Here is a 21,176-nt window from a genome sequence, read left to right as displayed (position 1 = left end):
CGCTGGCCAATGCCAATTGTCGGCCAAGGGTTTGCCTTAGGACGCAAAGGTGCGTCATGAGTCAGGGAGATGCTCTTCGTGACAGCAGACCTAGATATGGGGAGAGGTTTTAGTGGGTGGAATATTAGGACAATTGGAGGTTTACAGAGTTGCAGCTACAGTATACTTAACAGTGCAAATTATGGTACAACTAAACTCAGCAAAAAAAGAAATGTCCTCTCACTGTCAACTGCGATTATATTCAGCAAACTTTACTTGTAAATATTTGAATGAATATAAGAATCAACAACTGAGACATAAACTGAACAAGTTCCACCTGTGACTAACAGAAATTGAATAATGTGTCCCTAAACAAAGGGGGGGCCAAAATCAAAAGTAACAGTCAGTATCTGGTGTGGCCCCCAGCTACAGTACATTAAGTACTGCAGTGCATCTCCTCCTCATGGACTGCACCAGATTTGCCAGTTCTTGCTGTGAGATGTTACCCCGCTCTTCCACCTAGGCACCTGCAAGTTCCCGGACATTTCTGGGGGGAATGGCCCTAGCCCTCACCCTCCGATCCAACAGGTCCCAGACGTGCTCAATGGGCTTGAGATCCTGGCTCTTCACTGGCCATGGCAGAACACTGACATTCCTGTATTGCAGGAAATCACGCACAGAACGAGCAGTATGGCTGGTGGCATTGTCATGCTGGAGGGTCATATCAGGATGAGCCTGCAGGAAGGGTACCACATAAGGGAGGAGGATGTCTTCCCTGTAACGCACAGCATTGAGATTGCCTGCAATGACAACAAGCTCAGTCCGATGATGATGTGACACACAGCCCCAGACCATGACGGACCCTCCACCTCCAAATCGATCCCACTCCAGAGTACAGGCCTTGTGCATTCCTGGTGTAACTTGGGCAGTTGTTGTTGCCATCCTGTACCTGTCCCGCTGGTGTGATGTTCCGATGTACTGATCCTGTGCAGGTGTTACACGTGGTCTGCCACTGCGAGGACGAGAAGCTGTCCGTCATGTCTCCCTGTAGCGCTGTCTTAGGCTTCTCACAGTACGGACATTGCAATTTATTGCCCTGGCCACATCTGCAGTCCTCATGCCTCCTTGCAGTATGCCTAAGGCACGTTCATGAAGATGAGCAGAGACCCTGGGTATATTTCTTTTGGTGTTTTTCAGAGTCAGTAGAAAGGCCTCTTTAGTGTCCTAAGTTTTCATAACTGTGACCTTAATGGCCGACCATCTGTAAGCTGTTAGTGTTTTAACGACCGTTCCACAGGTGTATGTTCATTAATTGTTTATGGTTCATTGAACAAGCATGAGAAACAGTGTTTAAACTCTTTACAATGAGGATCTGTGAAGCTATTTTGATTTTTACAAATTATCTTTGAAAGACAGGATCCTCAAAAAGAGACGTTTCTTTTTTTGCTGAGTTTATATAGACACTTAATCATCATGATGCCTTTTAATGGTAAGTTTACAAACATTGGTTGTGATACATGTAAGTAGAATTTAAACTTGAGAATCATTATGGTAAGTGGGGAAATAAGTATAGCAAATTATAATTGTAATGGCTTAGCATATCATAAAAAATGAAAAAATGTATGTGGGTAAAAGAGAGAATATAATATCTATTGTTTACAGGAAACGCATTCTACAAATATAGATGAGGTTGGGTGGAAAAAGTACTGGGTGGGAGAAATATATTTGTGTCATGGGCAAAGAAACTCAAAGGGTTGATTATACTAATTAATACAAATGTTGATCCAATTGTGCAAACAGATCTGCAAGGAAATTATTTTAAATATGTTATTGGACCAAAAACAGTTCTGGCTAATTAATCTATATGGGCCAAATAATAATGATCCACACTTTTTTGAAAATATATATAATAATCTATTGAGATCACAAGCAATGAAATAATCTATTATTATGGTGGGAGATTATAATACGGTTTTAAGTATCTCAATGGACCGTAAAGGAAATCACTACAAACTATCACCCTCAAACACTTCAGGAGATCACAAAGATCATGGATACATTAGAACTAGTGGATATATGGAGGTTGAAAAACCCTGAACTAGTGAGATATACATGGAGGAGGCTTAATCAAGCTAGCCGTCTTGATTACTTCCTAGTCTCATTCTTGCTGGCATCAAATGCGATCGGACCACCGTCTATGTGATCAGACCTATTTGGCCTCCATATAACTCTTACAGAATTTCCAAGTGGACGGGGATATTGGACATTTTATGAAAGCCCATTGGATGACAATTTGTTCTGAACTATGACAAAATAATGATTTACTTTTTTTTTATACAACATAGGTACAGCAGATCCCCTTATTGTATGGGACACTTTCAAATGTACTTTGAGGCCATTCAATACAATACTCATCATTAAAACAAAAACAGTTTAGGTCAAAAAATATTAGACTAATAAAGGAAATAGAAGAAGTAACAGCGCAGGTCGATGGTCATGGGAACTGTACTATAGAAGCACAAAATAGGTTAGAGGAAAAACAAAAAGAATTGGAGGTACTTATTCAAGAAGTGTAATGTATTACAAAAATAAAGCGAATTGGGTGGAAAATTGTGAAAAATGCACAACCTTTTTTTAAATCTTCAACATAGAAATTCTACCAAAAATAATTCACAGAAACTCATAACAAATAGTTATCCATGATTGACCAAATTATATTTTGAAAGAGGAAGCAAAATATTAAGCACATGTTTTCTTTTCAGTCTCCTCCATTTCCACTGAAGGATGTTAACTGTAAGGATTTCTTTTGACAGAAAGCCCTGTGTGAAGGCCAATTTACAGAAGAGGAACTCTGAGGAAATAAAATATTTTCAGTCTGGAAAAATACTGTATACCAGGGGAGGTATTTCCAACCTTTTTTGATGCACTCAAATATCCATAATTAGCATGTTTTAATTACTCTCATACAAATGGTAGACTTTCAGGTACTGAATAAGGTCTGATTTCACTACTACTAAAACAGGTGGTTGTATAAAGATCCAGTTCATTTAAAATACTGGAGGCCTCTAACACTTCAATGTTGCAATGTGAAAATCCTGGCGAAATGCATGGGAATAAAAAAGGTTTTACCAGATATTGTTCATCCTGATCAGACTGATTTTTTACATGGACGATATATTGGAGATAATATACGACAATTACTTGAAACAATTTAACATTATGAAACATCGAAGATACCAGGTCTTCATAGCAGATTTTGAAAAGGCGGTTGATAAAGTACAACTAGAATTTGTATTTTGCCTAATTAAATGTTGTATTTAATTAGGCAAGTCAGTTAAGAACAAATTCTTATTTACAATGACGGCCTAGGAACAGTGGGTTAACTGCCTTGTTCAGGGGCAGAACGACAGATTTTTACCTTGTCAGCTCGGGGATTCGATTTAGCAACCTTTCGGTTACTGACCCAATGCTCTAACCACTAGGCTACCTGCCACCTGGATTACTTTAATTTTAGTGAATCTCTTATTCAATGGGTTAAAGTCAACCCCAGATGTTAAATACTAAATAATGGTTACTTCTCAGAAAGTGTTGAGCTTTTAAGAGGAGTAAAACAAGGCTGTTCGTTGTCTCCATATCTATTTATTATGGCCATTAAAATGTTAGCTTTAAAAATTAGATCCAACAAGAACATCAAGGGGTTAGAAATCCTGTGGATAAAAACAAAAAGTGTCAATGTTTGCCGATGACTCTAGTTTTTTCTTAAGTCTGCAATCTGGATCCCTGCAGTCTCATTGAAGAGCTTGATCACTTTTCTAGCCTTTTTGGATTAAAAACGAATTATGACCAGTGTACCATATTACGTATTGTTAAAAAACAGTGCTTACACTACCTTATAGTTTACCAGTAACATGGGCAGATAGTGAAGTAGACATACTTGGTATTCAAATCTCAAAAAATATAAATGAACGTACCACAATTAATTTCAATAGAAAGTAAAAAATAAAATTAAAAAAAGATAATATTCTGCACCATGGAGAGGTACATACTTGTCTATTTATGGTAAAATCACATTGATTAACTCTTTGGTCCTATCACAGTTTACTTACTTACTAATGGCACTGCCTACTCCAAATTACTCATTTTTTAAATAATATGAGCAACAAAATATTTCATTTTATTTGGAATGCTAAGCATAATGAATATGAGTTTGGGGGGCTAAAATTATTAAATATTAAAGCTTTAAACATCTCACTAAAAGCTTCACTCATACATAAATTATACTTGTGAAATGGTTCTCCAGTAGATTATTAAGGCTCATCCTTTGTTCAAAAATTGCTGTTTTGCCTTGAAAAAAGATTATAACTTCTCATTTCCAACTAATTGAAAATGAAATTTTGTTTAAAGTATCGCCCTTTCTTGAACAAGAAAAAACAAAGCTGGTTAGAATTTGTTATACTCCAGAAAAGATAACAAATATTACAACAAATGTTATGTTTATATTTATACTGATAAATAAAAAACATTCTTTATGGATTTTTTAAAAATGGTTTTATATTTCATAATGGTATTATGAATAGAAATGGAAGAGTTACAGTTGAAGTCGGAGGTTTACATACACCTTAGCCAAATACATTTAAACTCAGTTTTTCACAATTCCTGACATTTAATCCTAGTAAAAATTCCCTGTTTTAGGTCAGTTAGGATCACCACTTTATTTTAAGAATGTGAAATGTCAGAATAGTGGAGAGAACGATTTATTACAGCTTTTATTTATTTCATCACATTCCTAGTGGGTCAGAAGTTTACATACACTCAATTAGTATGTTTTAGCATTACCTTTAAATTGTTTAACTTGGGTCAAACATTTTGGGTAGACTTCCACAAGCTTCCCACAATAAATTGGGTGAATTTTGGCCCATTCCTCCTGACAGAGCTGGTGTAACTGAGTCAGGTTAGGCCTCCTTGCTTGCACATTCTTTTTCAGTTCTGCCAACACATTTTCTATGGGATTGAGGTCAAGACTTTGTGATGACTACTTCAATACCTGGACTTTGTTGTCTTTTTTTCCACAACTTTGGAAGTATGCTTGGGGTCATTGTCCATTTGGAATAACAATGTGTGACCAAGCTTTAACTTCCAGACTGATGTCTTGAGATGTTGCTTCAATATATCCACGTAATTTTCCTCCCTCATGAAGCCATCTATTTTGTGAAGTGCACCAGTCCCTCCTGCAGCAAAGCACCCCCAAAACATGATGCTGCCACCCCTGTGCTTCACAGTTGGGATGGTGTTCTTCAGCTGGCAAGCCTCCCCCTTTTTCCTCCAAACATAACGATGGTCATTATGGCCAAACGGTCCTATTTTTGTTTCATCAGACCAGAAGACATTTCTCCAAAAAGTACAATCTTTGTCCCCATGTGCAGTTGCAAACCGTAGCCTGGCTTTTTTAATGTCGGTTTTGGAGCAGTGGCTTCTTCCTTGCTGAGCGGCCTTTCAGGTTATGTCGATATAGGACTTGTTTTACTATGGATATAGATACTTTGTACCCGTTTCTTCCAGCATCTTCACAAGGTCCTTTGTTGTTGTTCTGGGATTGATTTGCAGTTTTCGCATCAAAGTACGTTCATCTCTAGGAGACAGAACGCGTCTCCTTCCTGAGCAGTATGACGGCTGCGTGGTCCCATGGTGTTTATACTTGCGTACTATTGTTGGTACAGATGAACGTGGTACCTTCAGGCGTTTGGAAATTGCTCCCAAGGATGAATCAGACTTGTGGAGGTCTACAATTTTTTTCTGAGGTCTTGGCTGATTTCTTTTGATTTTCCCATGATGTCAAGCAAAGAGGCACTGAGTTTGAAGGTAGGCCTTGAAATACATCCACAGGTACACCTCCAATTGACTCAAATTATGTCAATTAGCCTATCAGAAGCTTCTAAAGCCATGACATAATTTTCTGGAATTTTCCAAGCTGTTTAAAGGCACAGTCAACTTGGTGTATGTAAACTTCTGACCCACTGGAATTGTGATAATGTGAGTTGTAAGTGAAATAATCTTTCTGTTAACAATAGTTGGAAAAATTACTTGTGTCATGCACAAAGTAGATGTCCTAACCTACTTGCCAAAACTGTAGTTTGTTAACAAGAAATTTGTGGAGTGGTTGAAAAACGAGTTTCAATGACTCCAACCTGTGTATGTAAACTTCCAACTTCAGCTGTATGTCACAATTGCCGTTATTGAAAATGGGAATAACTACTTAATCCAAATTTACAACCAACTGATTGCAGCACTACCAAAAAAATGGAAGAGGAAAGTGGAAAATTGAGAAGGTAGGGAACTTGTTCTCCTGCCATATATTAAAGATACAAATTGGCTGAAAGGAACTGGCATAAATAGAAAAATATAACAGTTTCATCTGAGGACAAATATGTTGACAGCTGAGCAATGCATGTTGTAAAATAAATGGGAGGAGCTTTTCAATGTACCAATTCCAACACAATTCCAATACCAACACATGGTTTATGAACTGGTACAAAATACTACACTTGATTCAACACTTTGAGTTTTTCAATTTAAATGATTATATAACATTCTTGCCACCCACAGAATGCTATATATATGGGGTAAACAACAACCTCAGCTCTGCAGATTTTGTTGCGATGAGACAGAATCAATAGATAATTTATTCTGGTATTTCCCCTTTGTAGCTTGTTTCTGGTCACAGGGTCAGGAATGCTTTTAAAAAATCACAACATGCAATTAAAATTAACCTTACAAATAGCAGTGTTGGGCGATTTGGAAAGCCATAGTCAGTCAATAAATAAAATAATAATACTCATAGGAAAGGTTATCGTCTTTAGCTCACCATCTGTGGATACTATATGATTAGAAACTCCACTCGCTGGAAAAAGAAGGATGAGTACAACCCCAAGAGCACCACCACAACCGTGAAGCATGGAGGTGGAAACATCATTCTTTGGGGATGCTTTTCTGCAAAGGGGACAGGACGACTGCACCGTATTGAGGGGAGGATGGATGGGGCCATGTATCGCGAGATCTTGGCCTACAACCTCTTTCCCTCAGTAAGAGCATTGAAGATGGGTCGTGGCTGGGTCTTCCAGCATGACAATGACCCGAAACACACAGCCAGGGCAACTAAGGAGTGGCTCCGTAAGAAGCATCTCAAGGTCCTGGAGTGGCCTAGCCAGTCTCCAAACCTGAACCCAATAGAAAATCTTTGGAGGGAGCTGAAAGTCCGTATTGCCCAGCGACAGCCCCGAAACCTGAAGGATCTGGAGAAGGTCTGTATGGAGGAGTGGGCCAAAATCCCTGCTGCAGTGTGTGCAAACCTGGTCAAGAACTACAGAAAACATATGATCTATGTAATTGCAAACAAAGGTTTCTATACCAAATATTAAGTTATGCTCTTCTGATGTATCAAATATTTATGTCATGCAATAAAATGCTAATTAATTACTTAAAAATCATACAATATGATTTTCTGGATTTTTGTTTTAGATTCCGTCTCTCACAGTTGAAGTGTACCTATGATAAAAATGACAGACCTCTACATGCTTTGTAAGTAGGAAAACCTGCAAAATCGGCAGTATATCAAATACTTGTTCTCCCCACTGTATATGCAGCAAAAAAGCTGTAAAAAAATAAGATGTTTGTCCTATGAAGGGAGGGGGGGGGGGGTTAAATATATATATATTTTTAAATAACGTAAATAAAAATAAAACGCTGCTCTTCTGGCACCGAATGACCGATTAGAACGAAACTTGATTTTTTTTGCTTTTTTTTTCTTGCTTTTTTTTGTATCATGGTCAATGATACACTGAGCAGTCATACGAGACAGAATTTACTAAGCTGTCACTCTTTCTCGCAAGACTGATTGGAGAGGTTGTGTGGAGGGCTCTGTCCTTTATCTTTAGCTTATTTCTTGTTTCTATTTTCACGGTGGAGGGCTAAACCATTGTTATTGTCCCCCACAATGAAATCGGAGGGGGACTATGGATGTGTCTCAGTCCATTCGTATGATAGTCACACACAATATATCTCAGCCAACACTGGCCTGATTTTGGGTGAATGATGCCATAAAGATCTGGCATTTACAAAATTACACTGATAGGCCCAAGGGGAGTCTATAGTGATCAACTGAAATTCCAAAAATTGAACAAGTACAGTATATCCCATGTCCTGTTTGAATTGTTGTCACTAATTGGCCCTCTGGGGGACAATTGTTGCCTTGTTCTCATTTTTAAAAAGGTGGAAGATAGTCATCTTTCATAAATAATTTGAATATGTTTTTGTGTATGTTTTGTTGCACTATACTAATAAACTCTCAAATGACAGGTTTCATCAAAGAAGCCATATGTTTCCATCCTTGAAAGTCATTGAAGTATCATACATCGTCCCAGAATACACTGAGAGCCCAGAGTATCATGGCTGAAAATGGGACAGGCATATTAATAGAGCAACTCAAGTCCTCCATTGCCTGGTCTTGGACATACTTCTGACAACCTGGTTCTCTGTTATGGTTATTTTTGGTTTACATTTTACGAGTGCCATTCAGATACAGCGACAACCTGACCACAGGTGAGAGTCTCTTATGTCAACATCCTTTTTTTAACGACTTCAACGTTGTAGGTGGGCAACTTGCTTGCTAAGAAAGTTCATCGGGACTAGCTCGAGCTAATGCGTGTTTGCTAACAGACACGTATACAGTCTCGCGCTCTAGCCAGACATAAGTCTTGTCCTTCCCTCGCTTGTTTGCTAGCATAGCCTAGCTAGTTTTAGCTAGTACAAAAATGAAACCGATGCCTGTTATTGCTGGCTTTCACCTAACTCATTTATCGGTAAGACAATTCAACACGTTCGCATTTTGTGTATAGTGTTTGTGGACACTGTAACCACACTTTTTGAAAGTTTCCATATTTGCTAACTTTGCTAGCTGCAGTAGCTGGTCCGCAACCCCGTAGCTATCTAGCCAAGTCATGTTCCAAGTGCACTTAGATTACTTTAGCTACCCGTACCGATTACAAGCATGCCGCCAGATTGTGCGCTAACGTCGCAGTACAATTCACTTTTGCTTTATCTTTCTTTACCCAGCTAGCAAATCTACTAGTTAGCTAACGTACATGACTAGACAGTAAGGAATGTCTCATCTATGAAACCGTGACTGTGTTTGTAGTAATAATCCATTTTAATATATATATTTATATTTTTAAAATTGGTCTCGGATAGGGGTATAAAATAGATACAAAAATATAAACGATTTTACTGAGTTAGTTCAATAAAGGAAATCAAGTCAATTGAAATAAATTAGGCCCATATTTATGGATTTCACGACTGGGCAGAGGCGCAGCCATGGGTGGACCTGGAAAGGCATAGGCCCACCCACTTGAGTCCGGTCCACCCACTGGGGATCTATGCCCAGCCAATCATAATTTGTTTTTCCCCACAACAAGGCTTTATTACAGACATAAATACTCCTCGGCACCCAACTCCTGCCATACAATCCTGCAGTTGAAGATGCTGTATGTGGAGGTCCTGTATGTGGAGGTCCTGTATGTATGTGGAGGTCCTGTGCTGGCGTGGTTACATGTGGTCTGTGGTTGTAAGTCCGGTTGAATGTACTGCCAAATTCTCTAAAATTATGTTGGAGATGGCTTATGGTAAAAAAAAAATACATTAAATTATCTGGCAACACCTCTGTTGAACATTCCTGCAGTCATCATGCCAATTACACGCTCCCTCAACCTGAGACGTCTGTGGTATTGTGTTGTGTGACACAACTGCACATTTTAGAGTGGCCTTTTATTGTCCCCAGTACAAGGTGCACATGTGTAATCATCATGCTGTTTTATCAGCTTCTTGATATGCCACACCTGTCAGGTGGATGGATTATTGTGGCAAAGGAGAAATTCTCACTAATAGGGATGTCAGCAAATTTGTGCACAACATTTGAGAGAAATAAGCTTTTTGTGCGTATGGAAAATTTCTGGGATCTTTAATTTCAGCTCATGAAAAATGGGACCAACACTTTACATGTTGGGTTTTAATATTTTTGTTCAGTATGTAAAATAGCTATATGATTATGAAATACTTAGTGTTTACTTCTGTAACCATTTTATCAAACACATGGCATGTGTTTTCTGGTTGCCATTTATGATTTCAGGAGAGGCTCAACAAGCACTTGGGGGGTCAGAATAAGTCATTGTTGGCTTGTCAGTCAGTCATATATGATTTTCATAAAAAATGTTATGTCAAAGTTGGCATTTGATTAGGTGGTTCCTTGTGAACAGCATCTAGTCTCTCTGTCCTCTGTGACAGAGTAGTGGTGAGGAGCAGATGGAAGAATGTGCTCTTTCAGTGGGCCAGCTGGCTGGCTGAGGAGTGGAGGGCCAGGCAACATTTAGATACACAGACTAGCTGAGGGACATATTTGGTATAAAATCACCAGTTCAGTATGCACTATAGTGTGTTTTCTTGTCTCTGTTTTTTTATTTTTTTACTGTCATTGGTGTTTGTGTATGTTTGCCAGCGAGCAAACATGTGTGTCGTGGGGGGTTGAGGTAGGGGCAGGGTGGTAAGAACTGGAATGGGCCTGGGGAAGCAGACCAGGCATGCATGTTGAAATGCAAAGTCACTGTACTTGACTTAGGTGCCGGGTTCACTGTGGCATGAATGCTCAGCCTCACCCACAACCCCATTTTTGCTGATGACATCACAATTACTTAAAGCTGCAATATGTAACTTTTTGGGCGACCTGACCAAATTAACATAGAAATATGAGTTATAGATATTTCATTGAAAGCAAGTCCAAGAAGCAGTAGATCTGTTTAATATTTAGCAACCAGGAAATGCGATTTCTGCATAAAGTATTGCACCTTTAAAGTAACTGCACAGTGAAAACCTTACTTTTAAAAGGTTATACTCTGTTAAAGGAAAGGTTCACCCATTTTGAATGTTATATTGTTTTTTATGCATTTCATGTTTTCACGTGTTTCTGAGTTGTTGGCATTCAAGCAGGCAGAAATCTGTCCGGTATGATGTAGCACTGTGATAAAGTCGCTCATACTACACTGGAAGTTAATAGATCATTTTTGCAATCTACTTTGTATTCCTATTAATTCATTATTATTGTTTTATTTTTTTAACTGCATTGTTGGTTAGAGGCTCGTAAGTAAGCATTCAAGGTCTACCTGAATACCTGTTGTATTCGGCTCATGTGACTAATAAAATTAGATTTGATCATACAAGTCAGATTTCAATACTAGCCAATGTCATAACTCGGGAAGATGTCTTCTCTTGAATGAGCCATTGAGTATATTTTTGCGATATTCCTATCTCTAGAAATGTGCAATTTAACGGAGGTTCTAGCAATTTCTTTTCATATTTTTCTGCCTATTTCGACCAGGGTGCATTACATGGTGCTGTTGCCAGAGATATTATAGAAAGGAGATAGGAATCCGATGAATAAAGGAACGTAAAATGCCCCACCCAGCAGACTGTCGACCATTGCGTTCACGTTGTCACGCTGCGTCTCTCGGTTGCTAAGTTAGTCGTCACGCAATCCTTTCTCAAAGGTGATTCTACAAAGTATCGACTTAGGTGTGAATACTTCTGTAAATTATATTTCATTTTCAGTAAATTTTCTTAAATGTAAAAAAAACATGTTTGCACTTGATCATTATGGGGTATTGTGTGTTCAAAAGTTTTGGGATCACTTAGAAATGTCCTTGTTTTCCATGAAAACTATACTAATAAACTCAAATGAAATGAGTTGCAAAATTAATAGGAAATATAGTCAAGATGTTGACAAGGTTATACATTTGATTGTCCTCCATTTGCAGCAATTATAGCCTTGCAGACCTTCCCATTCTAGTTGTCAATTTGTTGAGGTAATCTGAAGAGATTTCACCCCATGCTTCCTGAAGCACTCCTACAAGTTGGATTGGCTTGATTGGCACTTCTTACGTACCATGTGGTCAAGCTGCTCCCACAACAGCTCAATAGTGTTTAGATCCGGTGACTGTGCTGGCCACTCCATTATAGACAGAATACCAGCTGACTGCTTCTTCCCTAAATAGTTATTGCATAGTTTGGAGCTGTGCTTTGGGTCATTGTCCTGATGTAGGAAGAAATTGGCTCCAATTAAGCACTGTCCACAGGATATGGCATGGCGTTGCAAAATGGAGTGATAGCCTTCCTTCTTCAAGATCCCTTTTACCCTGTACAAATCTCCCACTTTACCACCACCAAAGCACCCCCAGACCATCACATTGCCTCCACCATGCTTGACAGATGGTGTCAAGCACACCTCCAGCAGCTTTTCATTTTTTTCTGCGTTTCACGATTGTTCTTCTTTGTGATCCGAACACCTCAAACTTAGATTTGTCTGTCTATAACACTTTTTCCAATCTTCCTCTGTCCAGTGTCTGTGTTCTTTTGCCCATCTTAATATTTTTTTATTATTGGCCAGTCTGAAATATGGCTTTTTCTTTGCAACTCCTGGAGTCAGTTGCCTCTTCACTGTTGACGATGAGACTGGTCTTTTGCGTGTACTATTTAATGAAGCCAGTTGAGGACTTGTGAGGCATCTGTTTCTCAAACCTCTTTCTCATTTGTGCTCTGGGGTTTGCGCTGTTCTGTGACAGGAGTAGTACACATTGTTGTACAAGATCTTCAGTTTCTTGCCAAATTCTCACATGGATTAGCCTTCATTTCTCAGAATAGAATGACGAGTTTCAGAAGAAAGTTCTTTGTTTCTGGCCATTTTGAGCCTGTAATCAAACTCACAAATGCAGATGCCCCAGATACTCAATTAGTCTGAAGAAGGCCAGTTTTTTTTATTGCAGTTTTCAGCTGTGCTAACATAATTGCAAACGGGTTTCTAATGATCAATTAGCCTTTTAAAATGATAAACTTGGATTAGCTAACACAACGCGCCATTGAAACACAGGAATGATGGTTGCTGATAATGGGCCTCTGTACGCCTACGTAGATATTCCATTAAATATCTACCGTTTCTAGCTACCATAGTAATTTACAATATTAACAATGTCTACACTGTATTGCTGATCAATTTTATGTTATTTTAATGGACAAAACAAGGATATTTCTAAATGACACCTAAACCTTTGAACGGTCATGTATATTTAATTCATTTTTATATCAAGCTGTAACATAACAAAATGTGGAATTAATCTTTCTGAAGGCCCTGTACATGAAAACAAATCAGATGTTTCTACTGATCTGCGTGCCAGTTATGATTTTCATGTGCACATTTGAGTGAAACAGTTTAATTTATAATAACGTCTTCCTATCTCAAAAACATTGTCATTTGGTACATCACAATTCTGTCCACATCTGAATGAACAGGATACAAACCTAGAAGTTACTTTTTTTATTGCCATTGCCTACTATCAAAAAATAGCCTACATAAAGCCAACAAATAAAAACATTGCAGCCTGCAAGTAGAAAATGTCCTTATTTTAAATATCCTATAAATCACATTGGCTAAACATGTCCTGTCAGCAATGAACTTGAAACGTTGTGCTACTGTACTACTATTAACTTCGGTCAAGCCCAAAGCTTGCACTAGCAAACTTATTCTGGGCTCTGAGCTTCCGTGCCAGTGAGCGCTGGACAGACACCGCTGTAGGCTATTTGCGCAAGGGATAAGAAGCAGTGCTTGACTTTGGCAGGAGCTGAGTACTGGCACCTCACATTTTCTACTGCTTGAGCTCCTGTTCCTCTTATAGAATATTAGCTCAAAAATATTGTGTAGCTCCTGCACCTACATTTGAACAGTATCAGCACACAAAATTGAGTACCAGAACTTATTTCAGTCCAAGTCAAGCACTGATCAGAAATAATCACGTAGGCCTATTTTATGACGTTTCCACTGGATCTGAGCATAACATTTTTCCCTTTCACGCAGAGTGGTTTTAGAAAGGGAGAGAGCTGGAAAACTTTTTCAAATACATTGAGGAACTATGGATGTAAAAACCCACATTTATATTCCTACATTTACGTGCAGGCCAGATATCCTATAGGCCTAACTCAACATTGACACGAGCGCTCCAAACACAAGACTGACTAAATTTGACAACAAGTAAATGGAATAAAATAAACCAAAACTTGTTTCTCACAAGTGAAGCATAGGTTATTCACTCTGCAAACAATGTGTCCACTATGACAATGATAATGGGAAGACTGGAATAATAATATTGAAAGTATTAACATAAACTACCGTAACCAAAGAAACATGTAGATTAGGAATAAATGGGGAATGTACTTCTGGTGATATACAGTGCCTTCGGAAAGTATTCAGAACCATTTAATTTTTTCACATTTTGTTAGGTTACAGCCTTATTCAAAAATGTATTAAATATACACAATACCCCATAATGACAAAGCAAAAACAGGTTTTTGGATTTTCTGCTCATTTATTAAAAATAAACGTATCATATTTACATAAGTATTCAGACCCTTTACTCAGTACTTTGTTGGAGCACCTTTGGCAGCGATTACAGCATTGAGTCTTGGGAATGACGCTACAAGCTTGGCTCACCTGTATTTGGGAGTTCCTCCCATTCTTCTCTGCAGATCCTCTCAAACTTAGTCAGGTTGGACGTGGAGCGTCGCTGCATAGCTATTTTCAGGTCTCTAGAGATGTTTGATCGGGTTTAAGTCGGGGCTCTGGCTGGGTCACTCAAGGACAACACTCCTGCGTTGTCTTGGCTGTGTGCTTAGGGTCGTTGTCCTGTTGGAAGGTGAAACTTCACCCCCAGTCTGAGTTCCGGAGCACTCTGGAGCAGGTTTTCATCAAGGATCTCTCTGTACTTTGCTCCGTTCATCTTTCCTCAATCCTGACTACTGTCTCAGTCCCTGTCACTGAAAAACACCCCCACAGCATAATGGTTCCCTTACCATGCTTCACCGTATGGCTGGTGCCTGGTTTCTTCCAGATGTGACGCTTGGCATTCAGGCCAAAGAGTTCAATCGTGGTTTCATCAGACCAGAGAATCTTGTTTCTCATGGTCTGAGATTCTTTAGGTGCCTTTTGGCAAACTCCAAGTTGGCTTTCATGTACCTTTTACTAAGGATTGGCTTCCTTCTGGCCACTCTACCATAAAGGCCTGATTGATGGAGTGCTGCAGAGATGGTTGTCCTTCTGGAAAGTTCTCCCATCTCCACAGAGGAACTTTAGAGCTCTGTCTGTAACCATCAGGTTCTTGGTCACCTCACCTCCCCCGGTTGCTCAGTTTGGCTGGGCGGCCAGCTCTAGGAAGAGTCTTGGTGGTTCCAAACTTCTTCCATTCAAGAATTATGGAGGCCACTGTGGTCTTGGGGACCTTAAATGCTGCACACATGTTTTGCTACCCTTCCCCAGATCTGTGCCTCGACACAATCCTGTCTCTGAGCTCTACGGACAATTCCTTCAAACTCATGGCTTGGTTTATGCTCTGACTTACACTGTCAAGTGTGGGACCTTTTATAAATCATGTACAATCAATTGAATATATACCACAGGTGGATGCCAATGAAGTTGTCGAAACATCTCAAGGGTGATCAATGGAAACAGGATGCACCTGAGCTCAATTTCAAGTCTCATAGCAAAGGATCTAAAGAAGGTATTTAAATATTTTTTTAAATACATTTGTTAAAATGTATAAACCTGTTTTCACTATTAAAAAAATAAAATACAATTAAAAATATGTGGCCAATTTAATCGGTATCAGCTTTTTTTGGTCCTCCAATAATCGGTATCGGCGTTGAAAAATCATAAATCGGTCAACCTCTAGTCAAGATAGTCACAATGGTGCAGAACTAGAACCTTTTGAGGATCTGAGGGCCCATGCCAAATCTTTTCAGCCTCTTGAGGGGGAAAAGGCATTGTCGTGCCGTCTTCACGACTGTTGGTGTGTGGACCATGTTAATTCCTTATTGATGTGGACACAGAGGAACTTGAAGCTCTTGACCCACTCCACTACAGCCCTGTTGATGTGGATGGAGGCATGCTCAGCCCTCCATTTCCTGAAGTCCACGATCAGCTCCTTTGTCTTGCTGACGTTGAGGGAGAGGTCTAAATGTCGTCGGTGATGGTCAGGCTTACCACGTCATCAGGAAACTTAATGATGGTGTTGGAGTCGTTCGCGGCCACGCAGTCGTGGGTGGAGAGGACATACAGGAGGGAACTCAGCACGCACCCCTGAGGGGCCTGCGTGTTGATGGTCAGCATGGCGGATGTGGTGTTGCCTACCCTCACCACCTAGGGGCGGCCCGTCAAGGTCCAGGATCCAGTTGCAGAGGGAGGTGTTCAGTCCCCGGGTCCTAAGTTTAGTGATGAGCTTTGAGGGCACTATGGGGTTGAAAGCTGAGCTTTAATCAATTAAAAGCATTCTCACATAGGTTTTCCTGTTGTCCAGGTGGGAGAGGGCATTGTGGAGTCCATTTGAGATTGCTTCATCTGTGGATTATTGGGGCAGTATTGCAATTGGAGTTGGTCCATGGTGTCTGGCATGATATTGTTGTGAGCCATGACCAGTCTTTCAAAGCATTTCATGGCTACAGATGGAGGTGCTACGGGGCGTTATTCATTTAGACAGGTTACCTTGGTGTTGTTGGGCACAGGAACTATGGGGGTCTGCTTGAACCATGTAGGTATTACAGACTGGGTCAAGGAGAGGTTGAAAATGTCAGTGAAGACACTAGTCAGCTGGTCAGTGCGTGCTCTGAGTACGCATCCTGGTAATCCTTCTGGCCCTGCGGCTTTGTGCATGTTAATCTGTTTAAAAGTCTCTTACTGAGTCTCTTACATCAGAGAGCGAGATCAGTCGTCTGGAACAGTTGGTGCTCTCATGCATGGTTCAGTGTTGCTTGTCTCGAAGCGAGCTTAGAAGGCGTTTTTGCTCATCTGGTAGGCTCGCGTCACTGCTGGGTTTCCCTTTGTAATCTGTAATCCGTGATAGTTTGCTAGCTCTGCCACATCCGATAATCGTCAGCGCTGGCGTTGTTGGATTAAATCTTTAGTTCTGTATTGACGGTTTTCCTGGTCATGCCGTTGACTGATGTAGTAAACTCCTCAATGTTATAGGATGAATCCCGAAACACATTCCAATCTGTGCTAGCGAAACAGTTCTGTAATTTAGCGTCCACTTCCGTATTGAGCGTGTCTGTGGTACTTCCTGTTTGAGGTGTTGCTTATAAGCAGGAATCAGGAAGATAGTGTTATGGTCAGATTTGCAAAAGGGAGGGCAAGGGATATGCTTGTATGCATTTCTGTGTGTGGAGTAAATGTCATCGATTTTTGTCACCTCTAGTTGTACAGTTAACATGCTGGTAAAAATGAGGTAAAATGGATTTCGGCATTAAAATCACTGGTCATGAGATGCGCCACCTCAATGTGCTTTTTCTTATTAGTTTATGACCCTATATTGCTAGTTTAGTGCTTGTGGTAGTATATAGACTGTTATGAAAAATATAGATCTTGGTAAATAGAATTATCTGTAGGTATTCTGAGGCGTTCTAATTCAGACGAGCCAAATCTTGAGACTTTCTTAACATTAGAGGTTGCATCAGCTGTTTTTACAAAGAGACACACTCCTCCTATTTTTGTCTTAACAGAGGCTGCCGTTCGATCTCGACGATGCATGGATAAACATGCTAGATGTATAATTGTCCTTGTTCAGCCACGACACTGATAAACCTAGAATATTACAGTTCTTCAGGTCCCGCTGATAGGATAGTGTAAGCTAGTCCAGTTTGTTATCTCTCTAGTGATTGTACATTCACCAATAGAACGGAGGGTAGAGGTGGTTGTTTGCCAATGTAGTCTCGTCAGCATGCCGTCTCGTTTATCTCTTGCGCCATCACTTCCTCTTTTGAGTCGCAGGGATTATGGTCTTGTCCGGAGTAAGCAAAAGTCCAGAGCTACCGACTCGTTGAAGTAGAAATTATCATGCAAATCAAGTTTGGTAATCGCTATTCTGATGTCCAGATGCTGTTTTATGGCTACGACATGTACAAAAAAAGTTAAGATCACCGTAGTTTAACACACAAAATAGCAGAATAGGTCAGGAGCCCGTAAAGTGGCTGCTATCCACTGCAACGCCATCTAAAAAACAACCATGGTTTGCCAGTTATGTGATAAGATATTATCAAACAATAAATGTGAAGAATTTATCGACACTGTGCGTTAGCTAGTCAGCCAGTTTTAGAGGAATGATTCCGTATTTTTTTTAAATTAACAAATATCATATAATAGCAACCAAAATATGAGACTGTTTACATATATTATAGAGGCTATTTATATCGAACATTTGTATAAATCCATAAACTGTATAAACTATAATTATGTGACAATATTTTAGGTTGACTAATTCAATTACACAATTTCGGATACATCACATGCCTTACTTTTATTTTCCTGCATAATTAAAAGCGGGAAATGAATCACCTATGCCTATACTTCCAATTAGATAGATTTTGGATTTCTCCCTGACCAAGATGGCTGCCATTTTCACCGCATTCTGGAACTTTAAAGGGCATGTGACATAGCCCCTCTAGTAATTTAATAGGATTTCTATGGTATATTCCTCGATATCATTTATGGCAGGGGTAGGCAACTAGATTCAGCCGTGGGTATGTTCCTCAAATCATGTTATCTAGGCAACTAGATAACATTATTAAAAAAAAGATTTGCCTAAAAACTTTGGGGCAGGCTGTTGCCAATCCCTGATCTATGGTATTACTATAACATTACAGTTTTCTATTTCTGAGTTCCCCTTCCCTCCCCCTCATGCAAAAACAGCTCTGGGTATTTCCTTGGAAGCTAGAAGTCAGTGGTGTGCAGCAGTGGACTATAGCAGAAGATTAGCCCAATAAAGTAGAAAGGGGGTTCAGTCAGTTCTAGCCATCAAAGTGGATGAGAAAATATACTTGACTCGAGTATGCATGATGTGCTGTGTCTGACTGGCTGTGAAGAAAGTAATAGAAGTGCCAGATTCCCTTTTTTAGCAGTTCCTCCTCCCTCCCTTACTGTGACTCATGGGCGAGAAAGAAAGAACCTCTTTGTGAAGATGACACATGAGCACCAACGTGTAAAGTTCATATGAACATGTCAAAGAGTCAATATTGTTTTGAAATTATAGTATACTGTGAATTCGGAAAGGATTCAGACCACCTGACTTTTTCCAAATGTTGAGTCGTTACAGCCTTATTGTAAAATGGATTAAATAAATAAAAACAATCCTCATCAATCTACACACAATACCCCATAATGGCAAAGCAAAAACAGATTTTTTTGAAATTTTTGCAAATGTATTAAATAAATTAAAACAGTATTCAGACCCTTTGCTATGAGACTCAATTGCATCCAAAACTCAGGTGCATCCTGTTTCCATTGATCTTGGTTGGAAAGGCATATATAAAATCCCACAGTTGACCGTGCATGTCAGAGAAAAAAAAACAAGCCATGAGGTCGAAGGAGCTCCAAGACAGGATTGTGTCGAGGCACAGATCTGGGGAAGGGTACCAAAAAATGTCTGCAGCATTGAAGGTCCCCAAGAACACAGTGGCCTCCATCATTCTTAAATGGAAGAAGTTTGGAACCACCAAGACTTTTCCTAGAGCTGGCTGCCCGGCCAAACTGAGCAATCGGGGGAGAAGGACATTGATCAGAGAGGTGACCAAGAACACGATGATCACTCTGACAGAGCTCTAGAGTTCCCAGACATTGTGGCCAGACATTAATCAATCAATCAATTAATCAATCAAATGTATGTATGAAGCCCTTTTTACATCAGTAGATGTCACTAAGTGCTATACAGAAATCCAGCCTAAAACACCAAACGGCAAGCAAAGCAGATGTAGAAGCACGGTGGCTAGGAAAAACTCCCTAGAAAGGCAGGAACCTGGGAAGAAACCTAGAGAGGTACCAGGCTCTGAGGGGTCCTTCTGGCTGTGCCAGGTGGAGATTATAAGAGTACATGGCCATTAAGGCGAGATTGTTCTTCAAGATGTTCAAACGTTCATAGATGACCAGCAGGGGCAAATAATAATCACAGTGGTTGTAGAGGGTGCAACAGGTCAGTACCTCAGGAGTAAATGTTAGTTGGCTTTTCATAGCTGATCATTCAAACGTCGAGACAGCAGGTGCGGTAGAAAGAGAGAGAGAGTGAGTCAAACAGCAGGTCCGGGACAAGGTAGCACGTCCGGTAACAAGGTCAGGGTTACCTAGCCGCAGGCAGAACAGTTGAAACTGGAGCAGCAGCACGACCAGATGGACTGGGGACAGCCAGAAGTCATCAGGCCAGGTAGTCCTGTGGCATGATCCTAGGGCTCCGGTCCTCCGGTAGGGGAGAGGGAGAATTAGTGAGCATACTTAAATTCACACAGGACACCAAATCAAATCAAATGTATTTATATAGCCCTTCGTACATCAGCTGATATCTCAAAGTGCTGTACAGAAACCCAGCCTAAAACCCCAAACAGCAAGCAATGCAGGTGTAGAAGCACGGTGGCTAGGAAAAACTCCATAGAAAGGCCAAAACCTAGGAAGAAACCTAGAGAGGAACCAGGCTATGTGGGGTGGCCAGACCTCTTCTGGCTGTGCCGGGTGGAGATTATAACAGAACATGGTCAAGATGTTCAAATGTTCATAAATGACCAGCATGGTCAAATAATAATAAGGCAGAACAGTTGAAACTGGAGCAGCAGCACAGTCAGGTGGACTGGGGACAGCAAGGAGTCATCATGTCAGGTATTCCTGGGGCATGGTCCTAGGGCTCAGGTCCTCCGAGAGAGAGAAAGAAAGAGAGAATTAGAGAGAGCATATGTGGGATGGCCAGTCCTCTTCTGGCTGTGCCGGGTGGAGATTATAACAGAACATGGCCAAGATGTTCAAATGTTGCTGGGGACAGCAAGGAGTCATCATGTCAGGTAGTCCTGGGGCATGGTCCTAGGGCTCAGGTCCTCCGAGAGAGAGAAAGAGAGAAGGAGAGAATTAGAGAACGCACACTTAGATTCACACAGGACACCGAATAGGACAGGAGAAGCACTCCAGATATAACAAACTGACCCTAGCCCCCCGAGACACAAACTACTGCAGCATAAATACTGGAGGCTGAGACAGGAGGGGTCAGGAGACACTGTGGCCCCATCCGAGGACACCCCCGGACAGGGCCAAA

The 21,176-nt window shown here is 40.3% G+C and overlaps 1 protein-coding gene across 4 annotated transcripts in view; it reads left to right on the top strand.

Moving 5' to 3' along the window:
- The first annotated feature begins 8,386 nt into the window (after window positions 1-8,386).
- LOC110524343 (suppressor of tumorigenicity 7 protein homolog) overlaps window positions 8,387-21,176 on the top strand; it is a 77,683-nt gene continuing 64,893 nt past the window's right edge. Inside the window, exon 1 of one of the 4 annotated variants that reach the window (XM_036979294.1) lies at window positions 8,387-8,574. The gene's annotated coding sequence lies outside the window, so the exon portion shown is untranslated. Of the gene's footprint in view, window positions 8,575-8,691; window positions 8,835-21,176 lie in introns of those variants that run through there. The other 3 variants (XM_036979309.1, XM_036979301.1, XM_036979314.1) reach the window with 3 other exon arrangements.

The sequence above is a fragment of the Oncorhynchus mykiss genome, chromosome 1 (assembly GCF_013265735.2).
Source record: "Oncorhynchus mykiss isolate Arlee chromosome 1, USDA_OmykA_1.1, whole genome shotgun sequence".
NCBI lineage: Eukaryota > Metazoa > Chordata > Actinopteri > Salmoniformes > Salmonidae > Oncorhynchus > Oncorhynchus mykiss.
Note: the sequence above shows the minus strand (reverse complement) of the source record. Positions and strands in the feature narration are given on the sequence as shown.